We start from the raw sequence: 23,561 nt of genomic DNA on the forward strand, positions 1-23,561 counted from the left end.
CTTATTTAAGTATGCGACAACGGAAGCTCTTAATAATCACCTGAGAATAAACATGCTTAAAACGTCAACAAAAATGTTGGTGAGTTATAGGTTTAACCTATATATATCAAATCATAATAATAGACCACAAGATTTCATATTTCAATACACATCCCATACATAGAGATAAAAATCATTTATATGGTGAACACCTGGTGACCGACAATAACAAGATGCATATATAAGAATATCCCCATCATTCCGGGACACCCTTCGGATATGATATAAATTTCGAAGTACTAAAGCATCCGGTACTTTGGATGGGGTTTGTTAGGCCCAATAGATCTATCTTTAGGATTCGCGTCAATTAGGGTGTCTGTTCCCTAATTCTTAGATTACCAGACTTAATAAAAAGGGGCATATTCGATTTCGATAATTCAACCATAGAATGTAGTTTCACGTACTTGTGTCTATTTTGTAAATCATTTATAAAACCTGCATGTATTCTCATCCCAAAAATATTAGATTTTAAAAGTGGGACTATAACTCACTTTCACAGATTTTTACTTCGTCGGGAAGTAAGACTTGGCCACTGGTTGATTCACGAACCTATAACAATATATACATATATATCAAAGTATGTTCAAAATATATTTACAACACTTTTAATATATTTTGATGTTTTAAGTTTATTAAGTCAGCTGTCCTCGTTAGTAACCTACAACTAGTTGTCCACAGTTAGATGTACAGAAATAAATTGATAAATATTATCTTGAATCAATCCACGACCCAGTGTATACGTATCTCAGTATTGATCACAACTCAAACTATATATATTTTGGAATCAACCTCAACCCTGTATAGCTAACTCCAACATTCACATATAGAGTGTCTATGGTTGTTCCGAAATATATATAGATGTGTCAACATGATAGGTCGAAACATTGTATACGTGTCTATGGTATCTCAAGATTATCCAATCTTGTTTTACCCATAACTTCTTCATTTTAAATCCGTTTTGAGTGAATCAAATTGCTATGGTTTCATATTGAACTCTATTTTATGAATCTAAACAGAAAAAGTATAGGTTTATAGTCGGAAAAATAAGTTACAAGTCGTTTTTGTAAAGGTAGTCATTTCAGTCGAAAGAACGACGTCTAGATGACCATTTTAGAAAACATACTTCCACTTTGAGTTTAACCATAATTTTTGGATATAGTTTCATGTTCATAATAAAAATCATTTTCTCAGAATAACAACTTTTAAATCAAAGTTTATCATAGTTTTTAATTAACTAACCCAAAACAGCCCGAGGTGTTACTACGACGGCGTAAATCCGGTTTTACGGTGTTTTTCGTGTCTCCAGGTTTTAAATCATTAAGTTAGCATATCATATAGATATAGAACATGTGTTTAGTTGATTTTAAAAGTCAAGTTAGAAGGATTAACTTTTGTTTGCGAACAAGTTTAGAATTAACTAAACTATGTTCTAGTGATTACAAGTTTAAACCTTCGAATAAGATAGCTTTATATGTATGAATTGAATGATGTTATGAACATCATTACTACCTTAATTTCCTTGGATAAACCTACTGGAAAAGAGAAAAATGGATCTAGCTTCAACGGATCCTTGGATGGCTCGAAGTTCTTGAAGCAGAATCATGACACGAAAACAAGTTCAAGTAAGATCATCACTTGAAATAAGATTGTTATAGTTATAGAAATTTAACCAAAGTTTGAATATGATTATTACCTTGTATTATAATGATAACCTACTGTAAGAAACAAAGATTTCTTGAGGTTGGATGATCACCTTACAAGATTGGAAGTGAGCTAGCAAACTTGAAAGTATTCTTGATTTTATGTAACTAGAACTTGTAGAATATATGAAGAACACTTAGAACTTGAAGATAGAACTTGAGAGAGATCAATTAGATGAAGAAAATTGAAGAATGAAAGTGTTTGTAGGTGTTTTTGGTCGTTGGTGTATGGATTAGATATAAAGGATATGTAATTTTGTTTTCATGTAAATAAGTCATGAATGATTACTCATATTTTTGTAATTTTATGAGATATTTCATGCTAGTTGCCAAATGATGGTTCCCACATGTGTTAGGTGACTCACATGGGCTGCTAAGAGCTGATCATTGGAGTGTATATACCAATAGTACATACATCTAAAAGCTGTGTATTGTACGAGTACGAATACGGGTGCATACGAGTAGAATTGTTGATGAAACTGAACGAGGATGTAATTGTAAGCATTTTTGTTAAGTAGAAGTATTTTGATAAGTGTATTGAAGTCTTTCAAAAGTGTATAAATACATATTAAAACACTACATGTATATACATTTTAACTGAGTCGTTAAGTCATCGTTAGTCGTTACATGTAAGTGTTGTTTTGAAACCTTTAGGTTAACGATCTTGTTAAATGTTGTTAACCCAATGTTTATAATATCAAATGAGATTTTAAATTATTATATTATCATGATATTATCATGTATGAATATCTCTTAATATGATATATATATACATTAAATGTCTTTACAACGATAATTGTTACATATATGTCTCGTTTAAAAATCATTAAGTTAGTAGTCTTGTTTTTACATATGTAGTTCATTGTTAATATACTTTATGATATGTTTTCTTATCATAGTATCATGTTAACTATATATATATCCATATATATGTCATCATATAGTTTTTACAAGTTTTAACGTTCGTGAATCACCGATCAACTTGGGTGGTCAATTGTCTATATGAAACATATTTCAATTAATCAAGTCTTAACAAGTTTGATTGCTTAACATGTTGGAAACATTTAATCATGTAAATATCAATCTCAATTAATATATATAAACATGGAAAAGTTCGGGTCACTACAGTACCTACCCGTTAAATAAATTTCGTCCCGAAATTTTAAGCTGTTGAAGGTGTTGACGAATCTTCTGGAAATAGATGCGGGTATTTCTTCTTCATCTACTCTTCACGCTCCCAGGTGAACTCGGGTCCTCTACGAGCATTCCATTGAACCTTAACAATTGGTATCTTGTTTTGCTTAAGTCTTTTAACCTCACGATCCATTATTTCGACGGGTTCTTCGATGAATTGAAGTTTTTCGTTGATTTGGATTTCATCTAACGGAATAGTGAGATCTTCTTTAGAAAAACATTTCTTCAAATTCAAGACGTGGAAAGTGTTATGTACAGCCACGAGTTGTTGAGGTAACTCAAGTCGGTAAGCCACTGGTCCGACACGATCAATAATCTTGAATGGTCCAATAAACCTTGGATTTAATTTCCCTCATTTACCAAATCGAACAACGCCTTTCCAAGGTGCAACTTTAAGCATGACTATCTCTCCAATTTCAAATTCTATATCTTTTCTTTTAATGTCAGCGTAGCTCTTTTGTCGACTTTGGGCGGTTTTCAACCGTTGTTGAATTTGGATGATCTTCTCGGTAGTTTCTTGTATAATCTCCGGACCCGTAATCTGTCTATCCCCCACTTCACTCCAACAAATCAGAGACCTGCACTTTCTACCATAAAGTGCTTCAAACGGCGCCATCTCAATGCTTGAATGGTAGCTGTTGTTGTAGGAAAATTCTGCTAACGGTAGATGTCGATCCCAACTGTTTCCGAAATCAATAACACATGCTCGTAGCATGTCTTCAAGCGTTTGTATCGTCCTTTCGCTCTGCCCATCAGTTTGTGGATGATAGGCAGTACTCATGTCTAGACGAGTTCCTAATGCTTGCTGTAATGTCTGCCAGAATCTTGAAATAAATCTGCCATCCCTATCAGAGATAATAGAGATTGGTATTCCATGTCTGGAGACGACTTCCTTCAAATACAGTTGTGCTAACTTCTCCATCTTGTCATCTTCTCTTATTGGCAGGAAGTGTGCTGATTTGGTGAGACGATCAACTATTACCCAAATAGTATCAAAACCACTTGCAGTCCTTGGCAATTTAGTGATGAAATCCATGGTAATGTTTTCCCATTTCCATTCCGGGATTTCGGGTTGTTGAAGTAGACCTGATGGTTTCTGATGCTCAGCTTTGACCTTAGAACACGTCAAACATTCTCCTACGTATTTAGCAACATCGGCTTTCATACCCGGCCACCAAAAATGTTTCTTGAGATCCTTGTACATCTTCCCCGTTCCAGGATGTATTGAGTATCTGGTTTTATGAGCTTCTCTAAGTACCATTTATCTCATATCTCCAAATTTTGGTACCCAAATCCTTTCAGCCCTATACCAGGTTCCGTCTTCCCGAATATTAAGATGCTTCTCCGATCCTTTGGGTATTTCATCCTTTAAATTTCCCTCTTTTAAAACTCCTTGTTGCGCCTCCTTTATTTGAGTAGTAAGGTTAGAATGAATCATTATATTCATAGATTTTACTCGAATGGGTTCTCTGTCCTTCCTGCTCAAGGCATCGGCTACCACATTTGCCTTCCCCGGGTGGTAATGAATCTCAAAGTCGTAATCATTCAATAATTCAATCCACCTACGCTGCCTCATATTCAGTTGTTTCTGATTAAATATGTGTTGAAGACTTTTGTGGTCGGTATATATAATACTTTTGACCCCATATAAGTAGTGCCTCCAAGTCTTTAATGCAAAAACAACCGCGCCTAATTCCAAATCATGCGTCGTATAATTTCGTTCGTGAATCTTCAATTGTCTAGACGCATAAGCAATCACCTTTGTTCGTTGCATTAATACACAACCGAGACCTTGCTTTGATGCGTCACAATAAATCACAAAATCATCATTCCCTTCAGGCAATGACAATATAGGTGCCATAGTTAGCTTTTTCTTCAATAACTGAAATGCTTTCTCTTGTTCATCATTCAATTCAAATTTCTTCCCTTTATGCGTTAATGCAGCCAAGGGTTTTGCTATTCTGGAAAAGTCTTGGATGAACCTTCTGTAGTAACCAGCTAGTCCTAAAAACTGGCGTATGTGTTTCGGAGTTTTCGGGGTTTCCCACTTTTCAACAGTTTCTATCTTTGCCGGATCCACCTTAATACCTTCTTTGTTCACTATGTGACCGAGGAATTGAACTTCTTCCAACCAAAATGCACACTTTGAAAACTTAGCGTACAATTCTTCCTTCCTCAATACTTCTAACACCTTTCTCAAATGTTCACCGTGTTCTTGGTCATTCTTTGAGTAAATAAGTATGTCATCAATGAAAACAATGACAAACTTGTCAAGGTATGGTCCACACACTCGGTTTATAAGGTCCATGAACACAGCTGGTGCATTAGTTAAACCAAACGGCATGACCATAAACTCATAATGACCGTAACGTGTTCTGAAAGCAGTCTTTGGAATATCATCTTCTTTCACCCGCATTTGATGATACCCGGAACGTAAGTCAATCTTTGAATAAACAGACGAGCCTTGTAGTTGATCAAATAAGTCGTCGATTCTCAGTAGTGGGTAGCGGTTCTTGATGGTAAGTTTGTTCAACTCTCGGTAGTCGATACACAACCTGAATGTACCATCTTTCTTCTTGACAAACAAAACAGGAGCTCCCCACGGTGATGTGCTTGGTCGAATGAAACCACGCTCTAAAAGTTCTTGTAATTGGCTTTGCAGTTCTTTCATCTCGCTGGGTGCGAGTCTGTAAGGAGCACGAGCTATTGGTGCAGCTCCTGGTACAAGATCTATTTGAAATTCAACGGATCGATGTGGGGGTAATCCCGGTAATTCTTTCGGAAATACATCGGGAAATTCTTTTGCGACGGGAACATCATTGATGCTCTTTTCTTCAGTTTGTACTTTCTTGACGTGTGCTAGAACAGCATAGCAACCTTTTCTTATTAGTTTTTGTGCCTTCAAATTACTAATAAGATGTAGCTTCGTGTTGCCCTTTTCTCCGTACACCATTAAGGGTTTTCCTTTTTCTCGTATAATGCGAATTGCATTTTTGTAACAAACGATCTCTGCTTTCACTTCTTTCAACCAGTCCATACCGATTATCACATCAAAACTCCCTAACTCTACTGGTATCAAATCAATCTTAAATGTTTCGCTAACCAGTTTAATTTCTCGATTCCGACATATATTATCTGCTGAAATTAATTTACCATTTGCTAATTCGAGTAAAAATTTACTATCCAAAGGCGTCAATGGACAACTTAATTTAGCACAAAAATCTCTACTCATATAGCTTCTATCCGCACCCGAATCAAATAAAACGTAAGCAGATTTATTGTCAATAAGAAACGTACCCGTAACAAGCTCCGGGTCTTCCTGTGCCTCTGCCTCATTAATATTGAAAACTCTTTCGCGGCCTTGTCCATTTGTGTTCTCCTGGTTCGGGCAATTTCTAATGATGTGGCCCTGTTTTCCACATTTATAACAAACTACATTGGTATAACTTGCTCCGACACTACTTGCTCCGCCATTACTCATTCCGACACCATTTGTTCCTTTCGTTCTATTAACCCCTGGTCCGTAGACCTCACACTTCGCTGCGCTATGACCATTTCTTTTACACTTGTTGCAAAATTTGGTGCAGAACCCCGAGTGATACTTTTCACACCTTTGGCATAGCTGCTTCTGATTGTTGTTGTTGTTGCGGTTATTATTGTTGTTGGGATGATTGTTGTAGTTGCTGTTGTTGTTGTTGTTGTTGTTGTTGTTGGGCCGTTTGTTGTAGTTGCGATTGATGTTGCGATTGTTGGGATAATTGTTGCGATTATTGTTGTAATTGCTGTTGTTGTTGTATTGGTGATTCTTATCACTGTTTTCCTCCCACTTTCTTTTGACTTGCTTCACATTGGCTTCTTCAGCAGTCTGTTCTTTAATTCTTTCTTCAATCTGGTTCACTAGTTTGTGAGCCATTCTACATGCCTGTTGTATGGAGGCGGGCTCGTGTGAACTTATATCTTCTTGGATTCTTTCCGGTAATCCTTTCACAAACGCGTCGATCTTCTCTTCCTCATCTTCGAATGCTCCCGGACACAATAGGCACAATTCTGTGAATCGTCTTTCGTACGTGGTAATATCAAATCCTTGGGTTCGTAACCCTCTAAGTTCTGTCTTGAGCTTATTGACCTCGGTTCTGGGACGGTATTTCTCGTTCATCAAGTGCTTGAATGCTGACCACGGTAGTGCGTACGCATCGTCTTGTCCCACTTGCTCTAGATAGGTATTCCACCATGTTAACGCAGAACCTGTGAAGGTATGCGTAGCGTACTTCACTTTGTCCTCTTCAGTACACTTACTTATGGCAAACACCGATTCGACCTTCTCGGTCCACCGTTTCAATCCGATCGGTCCTTCAGTTCCATCAAATTCCAAAGGTTTGCAGGCAGTGAATTCTTTGTAGGTACATCCTACACGATTTCCTGTACTGCTAGATCCAAGGTTATTGTTGGTATGTAGCGCAGCCTATACTGCGGCTATGTTTGAAGCTAGAAAAGTACGGAATTCCTCTTCATTCATATTCACGGTGTGTCGAGTAGTCGGTGCCATTTCCTTCAAAATTATCAAATGGAACAAGTTAATCATACAGAATATTAAGAGTAGTTAATAGTATTTCGTAGCATAATATGAACTCATTTATAAAAGCTTTTTCTTCATATTAGCGTTTTATAAGTTTAAATTCGGGTAGTACCTACCCGTTAAGTTCATACTTAGTAGCTAATATACAATTCAACTACTACAATTCTATATGAAAAACTGATTATAATAATATTTCGCGTTCAAACTTTTATAAAATATTTTACAAACTTACAATACCGCTTATTTTACATAAAGCATGAAATATAGCACACAATAACTTTGATACAAGATAGTTGTGAAGATAATTCTAGCTAGTACACAAGTCGTTCAGCAAAGGCAATAAAGACACGTAATTCATACGTCCAGAAATAAGTCATGCATTCTGGTTTTACTAGGACTACTTCCCATCCTTGGTCTTGTGGAACATAACCGTTATGGCCGTTGATAAGACAGCGTGTTGTAATGTCGTCAAAGGGACGAGGGTTACGTAATGTCCAACAGTCCCGTAACAATCTAAAAACCTCATTTCTTACCCCAATTACCGACTCCGTCACTTGTGGGAACGTTTTGTTTAATAGTTGTAGCCCGATGTTCTTGTTCTCACTTTGGTGAGAAACGAACATTACTAATCCGTAAGCATAACATGCTTCTTTATGTTGCATGTTAGCCGCTTTTTCTAAATCACGAAGTCCAATATTCGAATATATTGAGTCAAAATAATTTCTTAACCCATTGCGTAAAATAGCATTTGGGTTCCCCGCAATATATGCGTCAAAGTAAACACATCGTAACTTATGGATTTCCCAATGTGATATCCCCCATCTTTCGAACGAAAGCCTTTTATAAACCAAGGCACTCTTGGAACGTTCTTCGAATGTCTTACAAACTGATCTCGCCTTAAATAGTTGTGCCGAAGAATTCTGACCGACTCTAGACAAGATTTCATCAATCATGTCTCCGGGTAGGTCTCTTAAAATATTTGGTTGTCTATCCATTTTGTGTTTTTATACTGTAAAATAGACAAGAGTTAGATTCATAAAAAATACTTATTAATACAAGCAATTTTTACATATATCATAAAGCATAAGCACACTATATTACATATATTACACCACACGAATACAACTATCTTATTCCGACTCGCTTGTTTCTTCTTCTTCGGTTTTGGTTCGTTTTGTCAAGTTTCTAGGGATATATGATGTTCCCCTAATACGAGCCGTAATTTTCCACATTGGTTTAGAAAAACCTGGTGGTTTAGAGGTTCCCGGGTCATTGTTACAACTTAAGGACTTCGGGGGTTGACGATACATATAAAGTTCATCGGGGTTGGAATTAGATTTCTCTATTATTATGCCCTTTCCCTTATTATTTTCTTTTGCCTTTTTAAATTCAGTTGGGGTAATTTCTATAACATCATCGGAATTCTCGTCGGAATCCGATTCATCGGAGAATTGGTAATCCTCCCAATATTTTGCTTCCTTGGCGGAAACACCATTGACCATAATTAACCTTGGTCGGTTGGTTGAGGATTTTCTTTTACTTAACCGTTTTATTATTTCCCCCACCGGTTCTATTTCTTCATCCGGTTCCGATTCTTCTTCCGGTTCCGATTCTTCTTCCGGTTCCAACTCTTCTTCCGGTTCCTCTTCGGGAACTTGTGAATCAGTCCACGAATCATTCCAATTTACATTTGACTCTTCATTATTATTAGGTGAGTCAATGGGACTTGTTCTAGAGGTAGACATCTATCACATAATATCAAACGCGTTAAGAGATTAATATATCACATAATATTCACATGTTAAAAATATATAGTTTCCAACAAAATTTGTTAAGCAATCGTTTTTCAAGTAAACACGGTCGAAGTCCAGACTCACTAATGCATCCTAACAAACTCGATAAGACACACTAATGCAAAATTCTGGTTCTCTAAGACCAACGCTCTGATACCAACTGAAATGTTCCGTTCTTATTGATTAAAAACGTTCCATATTAATTGATTTCGTTGCGAGGTTTTGACCTCTATATGAGACGTTTTTCAAAGACCGCATTCATTTTAAAACAAACCATAACCTTTATTTCATCAATAAAGGTTTAAAAAGCTTTACGTAGATTATCAAATAATGATAATCTAAAATATCCCGTTTACAAACGACCATTACATAATGATTTACAATACAAATATGTTACAACAAAATAAGTTTCTTGAATGCAGTTTTTACACAATATCATACAAGCATGGACTCCAAATCTCGTCCTTATTTAAGTATGCGACAGCGGAAGCTCTTAATAATCACCTGAGAATAAACATGCTTAAAACGTCAACAAAAATGTTGGTGAGTTATAGGTTTAACCTATATATATCAAATCATAATAATAGACCACAAGATTTCATATTTCAATACACATCCCATACATAGAGATAAAAATCATTCATATGGTGAACACCTGGTGACCGACAATAACAAGATGCATATATAAGAATATCCCCATCATTCCGGGACACCCTTCGGATATGATATAAATTTCGAAGTACTAAAGCATCCGGTACTTTGGATGGGGTTTGTTAGGCCCAATAGATCTATCTTTAGGATTCGCGTTAATTAGGGTGTCTGTTCCCTAATTCTTAGATTACCAGACTTAATAAAAAGGGGCATATTCGATTTCGATAATTCAACCATAGAATGTAGTTTCACGTACTTGTGTCTATTTTGTAAATCATTTATAAAACCTGCATGTATTCTCATCCCAAAAATATTAGATTTTAAAAGTGGGACTATAACTCACTTTCACAGATTTTTTACTTCGTCGGGAAGTAAGATTTGGCCACTGGTTGATTCACGAACCCATAACAATATATACATATATATCAAAGTATGTTCAAAATATATTTACAACACTTTTAATATATTTTGATGTTTTAAGTTTATTAAGTCAGCTGTCCTCGTTAGTAACCTACAACTAGTTGTCCACAGTTAGATGTACAGAAATAAATCGATAAATATTATCTTGAATCAATCCACGACCCAGTGTATACGTATCTCAGTATTGATCAGAACTCAAACTATATATATTTTGGAATCAACCTCAACCCTGTATAGCTAACTCCAACATTCACATATAGAGTGTCTATGGTTGTTCCGAAATATATATAGATGTGTCGACATGATAGGTCGAAACATTGTATACGTGTCTATGGTATCTCAAGATTACATAATATACAATACAAGTTGATTAAGTTATGGTTGGAATAGATTTGTTACCAATTTTCACGTAGCTAAAATGAGAAAAATTATCCAATCTTGTTTTACCCATAACTTCTTCATTTTAAATCCGTTTTGAGTGAATCAAATTGCTATGGTTTCATATTGAACTCTATTTTATGAATCTAAACAGAAAAAGTATAGGTTTATAGTCGGAAAAATAAGTTACAAGTCGTTTTTGTAGAGGTAGTCATTTCAGTCGAAAGAACGACGTCTAGATGACCATTTTAGAAAACATACTTCCACTTTGAGTTTAACCATAATTTTTGGATATAGTTTCATGTTCATAATAAAAATCATTTTCTCAGAATAACAACTTTTAAATCAAAGTTTATCATAGTTTTTAATTAACTAACCCAAAACAGCCCGAGGTGTTACTACGACGGCGTAAATCCGGTTTTACGGTGTTTTTCGTGTCTCCAGGTTTTAAATCATTAAGTTAGCATATAATATAGATATAGAACATGTGTTTAGTTGATTTTAAAAGTCAAGTTAGAAGGATTAACTTTTGTTTGCGAACAAGTTTAGAATTAACTAAACTATGTTCTAGTGATTACAAGTTTAAACCTTCGAATAAGATAGCTTTATATGTATGAATCGAATGATGTTATGAACATCATTACTACCTTAATTTCCTTGGATAAACCTACTGGAAAAGAGAAAAATGGATCTAGCTTCAACGGATCCTTGGATGGCTCGAAGTTCTTGAAGCAGAATCATGACACGAAAACAAGTTCAAGTAAGATCATCACTTGAAATAAGATTGTTATAGTTATAGAAATTGAACCAAAGTTTGAATATGATTATTACCTTGTATTAGAATGATAACCTACTGTAAGAAACAAAGATTTCTTGAGGTTGGATGATCACCTTACAAGATTGGAAGTGAGCTAGCAAACTTGAAAGTATTCTTGATTTTATGTAACTAGAACTTGTAGAATAAATGAAGAACACTTAGAACTTGAAGATAGAACTTGAGAGAGATCAATTAGATGAAGAAAATTGAAGAATGAAAGTGTTTGTAGGTGTTTTTGGTCATTGGTGTATGGATTAGATATAAAGGATATGTAATTTTGTTTTCATGTAAATAAGTCATGAATGATTACTCATATTTTTGTAATTTTATGAGATATTTCATGCTAGTTGCCAAATGATGGTTCCCAAATGTGTTAGGTGACTCACATGGGCTGCTAAGAGCTGATCATTGGAGTGTATATACCAATAGTACATACATCTAAAAGCTGTGTATTGTACGAGTACGAATACGGGTGCATACGAGTAGAATTGTTGATGAAACTGAACGAGGATGTAATTGTAAGCATTTTTGTTAAGTAGAAGTATTTTGATAAGTGTATTGAAGTCTTTCAAAAGTCTATAAATACATATTAAAACACTACATGTATATACATTTTAACTGAGTCGTTAAGTCATCGTTAGTCGTTACATGTAAGTGTTGTTTTGAAACCTTTAGGTTAACGATCTTGTTAAATGTTGTTAACCCAATGTTTATAATATCAAATGAGATTTTAAATTTTTATATTATCATGATATTATCATGTATGAATATCTCTTAATATGATATATATATATTAAATGTCTTTACAACGATAATTGTTACATATATGTCTCGTTTAAAAATCATTAAGTTAGTAGTCTTGTTTTTACATATGTAGTTCATTGTTAATATACTTTATGATATGTTTTCTTATCATAGTATCATGTTAACTATATATATATCCATATATATGTCATCATATAGTTTTTACAAGTTTTAACGTTCGTGAATCACCGATCAACTTGGGTGGTCAATTGTCTATATGAAACATATTTCAATTAATCAAGTCTTAACAAGTTTGATTGCTTAACATGTTGGAAACATTTAATCATGTAAATATCAATCTCAATTAATATATATAAACATGGAAAAGTTCGGGTCACTACACTAGTCTAGACACATCTTGCTGCATTGATTGCATGAATAGTGTATAGACAAATTCATATCTTAGCGTATCTGCTAATTCATATCTTAACATATCTGTTACTGTAAACTTTGCCTGACAACTTCCGTAGATACCTCCGTAACTTATGGGATTTTAGTATTATATATGCATATGTAAATTATGTATTGCAGGGTACTAATCTACATCATATAATATATTTCCTATCGAAAATACTTCATCTGATCTTACGAGATGAATCCCTCAACCAGTTCGAGTCCCTCAGATTTCGATAGCTATTCCGATAGTTATTCCCACAGCTATTCCGATATGGAGATTCAACTAAGCTCCGATAGTAGAGTCACCAGAATGAATCAACCAATTCATTTGATGGGTTCGTAGTCTACTTAATCATTAGAGACAAGAAGAAGGTGATCCTTTCCATCAACCGAATTCACCTCTTGGCGAGGAACCTGAAATACTTACCGGCAAACCTATTCGAAACACCATTTTCAGCCTCATTTCCAGAGTATCTCGAAACGATTATATTCTATCCACAATTCTGAACCTTATTCATCCGCTCGTTCCGATCGACAATCATCCTGGAGTAATAAGTCAACGAACTTCACGCTCGAATAGTCAATTCGGAGGATATGGTGCAAAATGTACCAGCTTCAGCAACATCACCGGCACCAACAGTACAATCAATAACAGCACCAGTACCATCAACAATCCATGCTTCAATATCACTATCTGTACCTCAAGCATAATCATCGTTCTACGAATCGTTCTACATAAACTATCTTCGTCCTTCATGGAGATTACGTAATCTCTAATGTTTTAGATATTATGTACTCTAGGTCTAGCCGTAAATATGATGAGTTTAATATCACATTGACTCATTAAATCCATGATTACGTCTGAAGAAAATATATATGTATATATATTTTCATAAAGATTGTAATTAAAAATTTTATTGTACAAACTTTTAATGGTGAAAATCTTTTAACGGGTAGGTAATACCCGAGGAATATTTAGATTTCATATTAATAAGTTACATTGTACATTCTTCGAATCTGATTCAACAGTCATTTACTATCCTATTTACAACCACTGATATACGAGTCCGTTCACCATAGAATAACATTTTTTATTCAATTTCATATTTGGATTTTGACTTCTCAGAAACCAACAAGTGGCATAATGAAGAAAACATTGAACAAAATAAAATTTGTTAGAAACAAACGAATTAACTAATTGAAATATTATTAAGAATCCACGCTAACTGTTCCTAGCTAACTGGTTACATTTTATTTACCGCAATTTAATTATCACAATTTATATTCTCGCAATTTTATTTATCGTCATTTATTTTCTGTTATTCATTTTACGCACTTTAAATATCGGGGCACGTATACAAGGTTTTGACATATCATATCGACGCATCTATATATATTATTTGGAATCACCATAGACACTCTATATGCAGTAATGATCGAGTTCTCTATACAGGGTTGAGGTTGATTCTATAATAATATATATAATTTGAGTTGTGATCGAGTCTGAGACATGTACACGGGTCACAATACGTATTAATTAATTCGAATATTATATATTAAACTGTATATAAATTATTGGCCTGTTAACTGTGGACTATCGACTGTGGACGAATAATATTGGACAATTAAAATGAATTAAAATAGTGATTAAAACATATGAAACTAAATAATTCTTCAAGTTTGCCACTTGATTTCATCTTAAACCTCGTTTGTATCTCGACGATTACAATCTGTGTTCAAATCTTTCACGATTCTTGAAAACACCTCAATCAAGAGGATGAACCAACCGCACTTCATCCACGGGAGAAAAGATTGATGCATATAGTTATGCACCTGAAAACACTTGAAAACTGAATAAACGTTTAACACGTATCTGTGCTATCTCTTTTGGCATTGTTATTACCGAAAATAACTTTACAATTCCTCTTCAAAGTAGCCAATTTTGTCACAGCTTAGGCAAATCAACTTCGAATTTCATTCGGATTAGCCTATTTTGTCACAGATCCAACAAGTCAACTTCGACTTTTCACTCGAATTAGCTTACTATAACCCTGATATATATAAGTTGTCTTTCGTCATCATTACCGGAGAATCGTTTATATCTCATTACTTTAGCAAATAAATTTACCAACAACCCCGTTGATCTTTGACTTTTCGAAAAATCATTACATTAAGTAAAACCCCATCATTTACTCATTTACATCCTATAACGAGAATTACTATACCAATTACCGGGAATTAACAATCAGTATTTTGAAATCTCACAGCATGTCTACATCAACAGTTATAAGTATACATATAACATTTATCTCTTAGAATTATGATCTTCCATTCTGAAACTCTGAAAAGCACCCAGTCTACAAATCAATACTCCAAATTCTGAAAAGAAAAAAAAAAAAGCTGAATACAGCAGCAAAAACTGTACACGACCTTAATCGTCGAAGGTATAAAGATAAAGAATAGTATGTTGGCAAAGCTCAGAAAAGTTGAAACTGGAAATCGGATTGAGCAAACCATGAAGGAGACTTCGAACAAATCACAAGGACTAAAACTTGTACATGAGGAATCCTGATGATTCTGTTTATGATAAAATCTTTAGCGAATGCCTTGTTCCTTAACCACTCTAAATCATCGTGAATGAATTTCTTCATCACAATTTGAGTCTGTAATCCTAATATATCATTGTACCTTTCTTTATTAATATCCTCAATATTTCTGAAGATATCTTCATAAATATTCTCGTTCGATATTAATTATCTCTCTGTGCTATCCGTATTATATTATAAAAGAAAACTGTTTTAGTTTCTATATTCTGCGAACCTTTGAATTTAAAGTATGAATGTTTTTGAAGTAGTGTTGGGAACTGATGCATGAGTTAGTATAATATAATGACACTTGATCAACATGATTATATTACAGTAAGTCATGCTGAGTTTCTAATGAAACTTGATGATTCACAGATCATAACGTCATCATGTGCCATGTTACATAACTCTTTCATTCTGCTTAACTTTTGAACATGTCAAGAAAAATATATTTTTGATAGTTCTATTCTCAGTGATTCTGGTAATTTGACAAAACAAATCGTGCTACTACCTTTCCTTTCTACCTTGTATATTATGAAAATTCAAAATTACATACCTATGGATTCTGGACCATTACTTGCGAAAAGTAAACAAAAGCATGAAGCTCTGAAATAGAAAGGGGATACAAATTGTAGCAAATAAGAGAGCGCATTACCTGTGGATGACAATAATTATAGGAGACAGAAGCAGGGACATTGAAATATAAGGGAAGATATAAAATCCAACAACAACGCAGAAATTACAAACCATGGATATTAACATGAATAGCAATATAAAGACACGGTATAATTAAGAATAGTATCATCCCAAGGTAATAGTAGAAGTAAACAGATTCTTCTGATGGAAGATTGAAAAGAAGGATGACAGAAATGATAATTAGAAAAATATCAAGGATTAGAACTGGATTAAGCATTTTCAAAATCTTTTGGATGTATTAACTAAGAAAGAAAGTATAGGAATGGTGAGAATAATAAAATGGAAGAGGTAAATTTATAATGGAAACATCTGACAGGGAAATCGAGACAGATGATCGCATTTAATTAAAGAGATCTTAATTTCCATAAATCCCGAAGAATTAGATCCTATAGATTTCCAAGATTTTATTTTAAATCCCTTGAATTCCGGAATTCAAACATGACTACGTCAAAAGTTAAATCTCTATCTCAGTCTTCTGTGATAGCGTCACATGTAAGCTTCGAGTAATCAAATTATTCCATAAATATTACTCAATGTTGATAAAACTCCATTTATCAACTTGTATTCATCATAAAAACATTTTTATTGTTAGCCATGACGACCTCACTCAAATTTCGGGACGAAATTTCTTTAACGGGTTGGTACTGTGATGACCCGGAAAATTTCGATCAAATTTAAACTTTAATCTTTATATGTTTCCGACACGATAAGCAAAATCTGTAATGTTGAATCTCAAAAAAACTTTGAACTATTTATATGAAATCATTTGACCTTTGACTACTCCCGATGATTCACGAACTTTACTTTATAAATAAATAGGTACATGTAAATATAAATATATGGACATATATAATCCATAATGTATACTTTAAACCTTAGGAATTAAAAATGTGAAATAATAAATAGAATAAATAAATTACCATTTTACATATATAATATTATGAGTCTATATATGAATTCTAATAATAATTATTAATATATTGTGATATATAATACTTAATAAATATTATTATATAATATAGTGTAAAGTTAATATCATTATTATTATCTATTATTATTATAATTATTATTAATATAATTATTAGTGTCATTATTATTATTAACATTAATAATATGATTATTATCAATTTTATTATTATTAAATATCATTCTCATTATTAGTATTAATTTGATATTATTATTATTAATAAGGTTATTATTATTATTTCCATTATTATCATTACAAATTTATTAACTGTATCTTATTTATGAATTAGAATACAGAGATAATCAGAGAGAAACAAAATTTGTTAACTATCAATATCATATAAGTGTACGATTGTAATTAGAAATTTTGGCTGTTTTCCTTAATTTCTTCTTCTTCTGTTGTTGATTGAATTATCTGTCGACCACAGTTGCTAAATAACAAAGATGTTTACTGCATCAATTATTCGTATCTATTGCTTACAAGACTACTAAAGATCACATGCAAATGGAAATAAAACATAAATATTAAAGACACCCGTTTTATCTCTGTTCTTGAACTCAATTTACCAATACTCTTTCTTTTCTGTTTTGATTGAATATCACAACCACTATCTTCATCAAACAACGACATCCAATAATCATCATCACAGAACAACTGCAACTTTGTTTATGTCTATGGTGATCAGGCGGTAACAACCTTGAACAAACACTAGCATTATTCATTTACCTTCTCTTTCCTTTCTTCATCTTCAACCCACTACAATTAAAAACTTATTTTCTTTTCTTGATCAAAAACCCGTTTGCTATGTTACAGTTGACATTCGTTTGTTCGTTGTTATTATTAAATCAAGAGAACCCATAACAACCATCCGCCATCTTCACTATTGGTTTGCAACCCCATCGAAACACAACACAAACCCTTTTGAATTATTGTTGCTAACCGTTTTTTCTTGACCGAGACCATTAACACCATTTCTATCACCATGAAAATCACGAGACCCATCACCATTACTCTATTTTTTTTTCGTGACCCAAACCACTATTTTTTTTATTGCATTGATTTTGTTTCTGATTTTTGCATTCAAATAAGATCAACAAAACCGGTGCTCCTTGTTACTTCCTACATCACATGACAAACACCACCACGCAGAAGAATCTTAAACCAAACATTCTTTCATCTTCTTGCTCGATAAACCATCATCTTAGACCACCATTTGAACACCACCCTCTTGGAAACTCACAACCTAACTATCAAACACCACCTTTATCATCTAGACGAACCACCACTCGTCTCCTGTTTTGTAACTCAAATAACCACCACAGCCATCACCTTATACCAGCTGTTGTATAGGTACGTTATGGTTTTTCTGTTTCTTTCGATCAACAAAAAAAAAAAAAAAAAAAACCACCACGACGAATATCCATGTTAACGATTATTACTGCAGCCTTTAAAATTCTGTCACAGCTTTTGTAATGAAGAAAATAATGATACGTTATTATATCATACACTAGTGATTACTAAGATGATGATGTAAGGCTTATAGTAGTGGATATTGAATAAAGAATTCCTTTTGAGCTGTAAAGGAGATACACTTGCACTAGTGGGAAAATAAGTAATCGATATATATAGAAGTTAATTACAATCGTGGGGACATGCAAGGCTAAGATTTGGACAGCGATTCTTTTGTTGTTGTTTTAAGTGGTATTAGTTGATATTTTTGGTTGTGTTCTATTTGTTGCTGTCAACCCACGAGAATCCCACTAAACTATTGTCCCATTTAAGTTAAACACAAATGATTGGGAATATGGAGGTGAAACAGCGACATGTATATTTTTTTCTTACTCTAGTCATGCGTATTACATTAGTAGACATGAAGGCTTGCTCAAAATATGGGTTAAATAATCATCTTGGGCCATATATAGTTAGTAGACTCACAAACTGGATTTAATTGTTTGGGCCGGATCTTATATATTTGTTGGGCCGTAGTCATTCGAAGAAGGGGAGGTACTGAAATTATTTTGATGCAGGAAGGTTAGGGAGTTACTCGTGATAAATGGGAAAATTATCATCAGTTACAAATTATGGTGTTAATGATGATCATAGTGATAATGATTTGATAACGTTAAGGTGAAGATGTATATGATGATAAGAGGTAGCGAAGGTGATGAAGATGTTAAGAACTAGTATAAGTTATGATGATGACGAGTTTGTGATGATAATGAAAACTTGTTTGTGATAATGATATAAATATAGGTATGATCACAAGATGATCACGAATATAGTTATAGATGATGGTATTATGGCTATGATTTTATGTGAAGAAGGCATCAAGTTATTGAGTTAAAAATGATATAGGATAGTTAATATTTCAAAAAAAAAAAAAAAAAAAATAACATGATAGCCCAATGGTTAGAAGCATATTCAATTATCGAGAGGTGCGGGTTTGAGCCCGGGTATGGGCAGTTTTTTTTTTTTCCTTTTTGGAACTTGATTCATTAAGGTTCGTGAATCCGAGGCCAACCTTACACTTGTTCAATGATGTTATATGTATTTTTACTACAAAATACAGTAAGGTGAGTTTCATTTGCCTTTTTAACCTTTATATTTTTGGGCTGAGAATACATGCGCAATTTTTATAAATGTTTTACGAAATAGACACAAGTAATCGAAACTACATTATATGGTTGAATTATCAAAATCGAATATGCCTCTTTTTATTAAGTCTGGTAATCTAAGAATTAGGGAACAGACACCCTAATTGATGCGAACTCTAAAGATAGATCTATCTGGCCCAACGAGCCCCATCCAAAGTACCGGATGCTTTAGTACTTCGAAATTTTATATCATGTCCGAAGGAGGATCCCGGAATGATGGGGATATTCTTATATACATATTGTGAATGTCGGTTACCAGGTGTTCAATCCATATGAATGATTTTTGTCTCTATGCATGGGACGTATGTTTATGAGAAATGAAAATATGAAATCTTGTGGTCTATTCAAATTATGAAATGATTACTTATGGTAAACTAATGAACTCACCAACCTTTTGGTTGACACTTTAAAGCATGTTTATTCTCAGGTACGAAAGAAATCTTCCGCTGGGCATTTGCTCATCTTAGAGATATTACTTGGAGTCATTCATGACATATTTCAAAAGACATTGCATTCGAGTCATTGAGTTCATCAAGATTATTAATAAGTCAATTATAGTAAGATATATTACGAAATGGTATGCATGTTGTCAACTTTTGATGTAATGAAAGATTGTCTTTTCAAAAACGAATGCAATGTTTGTAAAATGTATCATATAGAGGTCAAGTACCTCGCGATGTAATCAACTATTGTGAATCATTTATAATCGATATGGACTTCGTCCGGATGGATTAGGACGGGTCTTCACATTGTCAACTTTCGATGTAATGAAAGATTGTCTTTTCAAAAACGAATGCAATGTTTGTAAAATGTATCATATACAGGTCAAGTACCTCGCAATGTAATCAACTGTTGTGAATCGTTTATAATCGATATGGACTTCGTCCGGATGGATTAGGACGGGTCTTCACATTAAGTTCATTCGAAACTCCATACTTACGAATTCTGGACCGTTAATCGTTTTACTAGAGGTCGAGAAAAGAATAAAAAGGAAAAGAGCTCCGAAACATAAGGGAAGATATAAAACTCGACAACAACACAGAAATCACAAACTGCGTACATTAATACGAAAATAAATATAAAGACACGGGAGTATGATAAACACAATAACCCCAAGAGCGAAGTAGAAATAAACAGATTCCTCCGGTGGTAGATGAAAAAGGAGAATGATCGATATGAAAGTCAGGAATATATCCAGAATTAAAACTGGATGAAGCATATTGACTGATGATTTGAAAGTATGAATTAAAATATAGTATAGGAGTGGTGAGAATAATGGAACGGAAGAGGTTCATTTATAAAGAGGATCCTAAATTCCTTAATTTCTAAAAAATCAAATCTTATAAAAGATTTCCAAGATTTACTTTAAATCTCTTGAATTCCGAAATTCAATCATGACTACGTCAAAAGTTAAGACGAAACTTTTCACTCTTTTGTGATAGCTTCATTCTTACTATCCAAATAATCGAATTGTTTTATCCATATTACTTTATGGTAATAAAACTCTATTTATCAACTCATATTCGTCATGAAAACATTTTTATCGTTAGCCATAATGACCTCGATCAAATTTCGGGACGAAATTTCTTTAACGGGTAGGTAGTGTGACGACCCGGAAAATTTCAACTAATTTTAAACCAAACTCTCGATACAATTTATTATTTTTGACACGATAAGAAAAGTCTGTTAGGTTGAGTTGCAAAAATTTTGAACTGTTTTCATATATTCAATTATCCTTTGACCATTTTCGACGATTCACGAACGTCTGTTTATAAATAGATATGTATATATAAATAATTATATAAAATAATTTTAAATTAGTATAAGGATTTTAAAATTTACATTGGTCCATAATTAAGTTATGTAAATTTTAGGCTTGCTAAATATATATTTAAATATTTCAAGTTGAGTTTTAATACCCTGTACATCTTACTTGGAATTGAGCGCTTAAAACAAATCAACTTTTAATGACTAGTTTTACATAGTTAAAGACCAAAAAGAATATAATATAAATAGATGGGATTTTTATAAAGACTTCCTATCCGTAACTAATTAAGGAGGAAAATCGTCAGTTGAATGAATACTAATGGGTGACAACTTGTAAATTATCTTCCTCATGTGTCAATTATAAATATTTATATATAGATGATATATGTATGAATATTATTACTCCTACTTGCTTTCTGACGTGCCTCACAACAAAACCATTAACTTCTTGCTCAAAACCATTTAACCTTTACTGTTTTCTAGATCAATCGATCACCAATACAACTAGTTGTCTGATTGTTTTTGGTTTCTATTTCAATTTAAAAAAAACATGACTACTATATATATTTTATTCTATTTTTATTATATTGTAAGTGGGGTATAGGAATTGGTTGTATAATCCTAAATTCCCAACACTAGCACATGAACATATCTATTTCTCTATTTACTGTACGCATGATTAACTTCTACAAAAACCACTCAAATCATTATCCACTTTCAACCTCTCACTATCCTACTTTTGTTGTTGTTGACTTCAAAACAACCACTCACATAAACACATATAACTTTAGTTATTTTCAAGACCCCAACTATTATTATCTCTGTGTCCTACTATAACCTTTATGTCATTTGATTGCTTGATACTATTTGAAGATCAACAAACAAATAAGACCACGTGAATTGTTGCGTTGTTATTCGACTTCTACTTAACTGCTCATACTTAACCAACTAAACTCCATTTGTATATATATATATATATATATATATATATATATATATATATATATATATATATATATATATGCTATATCAACGAAGTCCACACCATCATATATCTATCATCTTACTTAACTTCATCATCAAATATGGCACCACTTATTGCTACTTCTATTGCTATCCCACAACAAATCACCTAATCTTCCACCACCTCTATCCTACTACAAGACACCACCTTCACCATTAATCACCACCATCAGACAACCGAAGTCACCATAAAGTTCCATCTATCACCTCAACTGCACTACTTTGATCACCATCGAACGACCACCTTAACTAAACTACTTTTGCAGCAGTTCCTGTTTCTGTTTCAAATACCATCATCGTCACTCACTACCACCTGCTGCTATACTAGGCTGTTGTACTGCTACTCGTTCAATCGATCAATTAAACTCATCACCACCAAAGACCCAGGTGAAACTGCTACTGTTTCTATCTAAGTTTTTGTTTACACTTCCAATTCCAATACTATGCTACTATTGCTCGCTGCCATACTTCTGTCTCCTTCTGTTTCATGTTATAAACCTACCAATTCCAATAACATCATCATACAACAACCATAACAATCATATTCTATCACTACCATCTTCAACATCATCGCCAAACTTTAACTACTAGATTGCTATTCGATCATCCTTGGTATTGTTAACTGAGACAACCATCAAACCAATACACTGGTACATTTTCTGTTATTGCTAATCGGACTCCATCAAACACCAAACCAAAACCCCACTATAAAACAACCACACCCACCACTACAGCTATACGTTTATTTCTGTTTCTAACCGGTTAACCACTACACCGGAGCACCCCTACACCGGAGCACCACCATGATTCACCATCTCTATCACCTCACTTTCTCTCTCTCTCTCTCTCTTAATTTCTTTGTGAAATCACGGAAGCAAAACATCCATAACGTTCTGCTATTCGTTGTTTCTGTATGCAACTCCTGCTACTACTATAGTGTTAATTGTTGTTTGATAGGATCCCCATCAACCGCCACCATTGATCTTCAATCACCATCCATGATACTCTTTATTCATTTTCTGTTTATGCTTTACTGTACGATTATAACTATCATTACCACGGTCATGCCCCATCCTAATCCATCTGGATGAAGTCACCAAC

The sequence above is a fragment of the Rutidosis leptorrhynchoides genome, chromosome 10, assembly GCF_046630445.1.
Source record: "Rutidosis leptorrhynchoides isolate AG116_Rl617_1_P2 chromosome 10, CSIRO_AGI_Rlap_v1, whole genome shotgun sequence".
Classification (NCBI taxonomy): Eukaryota; Viridiplantae; Streptophyta; class Magnoliopsida; order Asterales; family Asteraceae; genus Rutidosis; species Rutidosis leptorrhynchoides.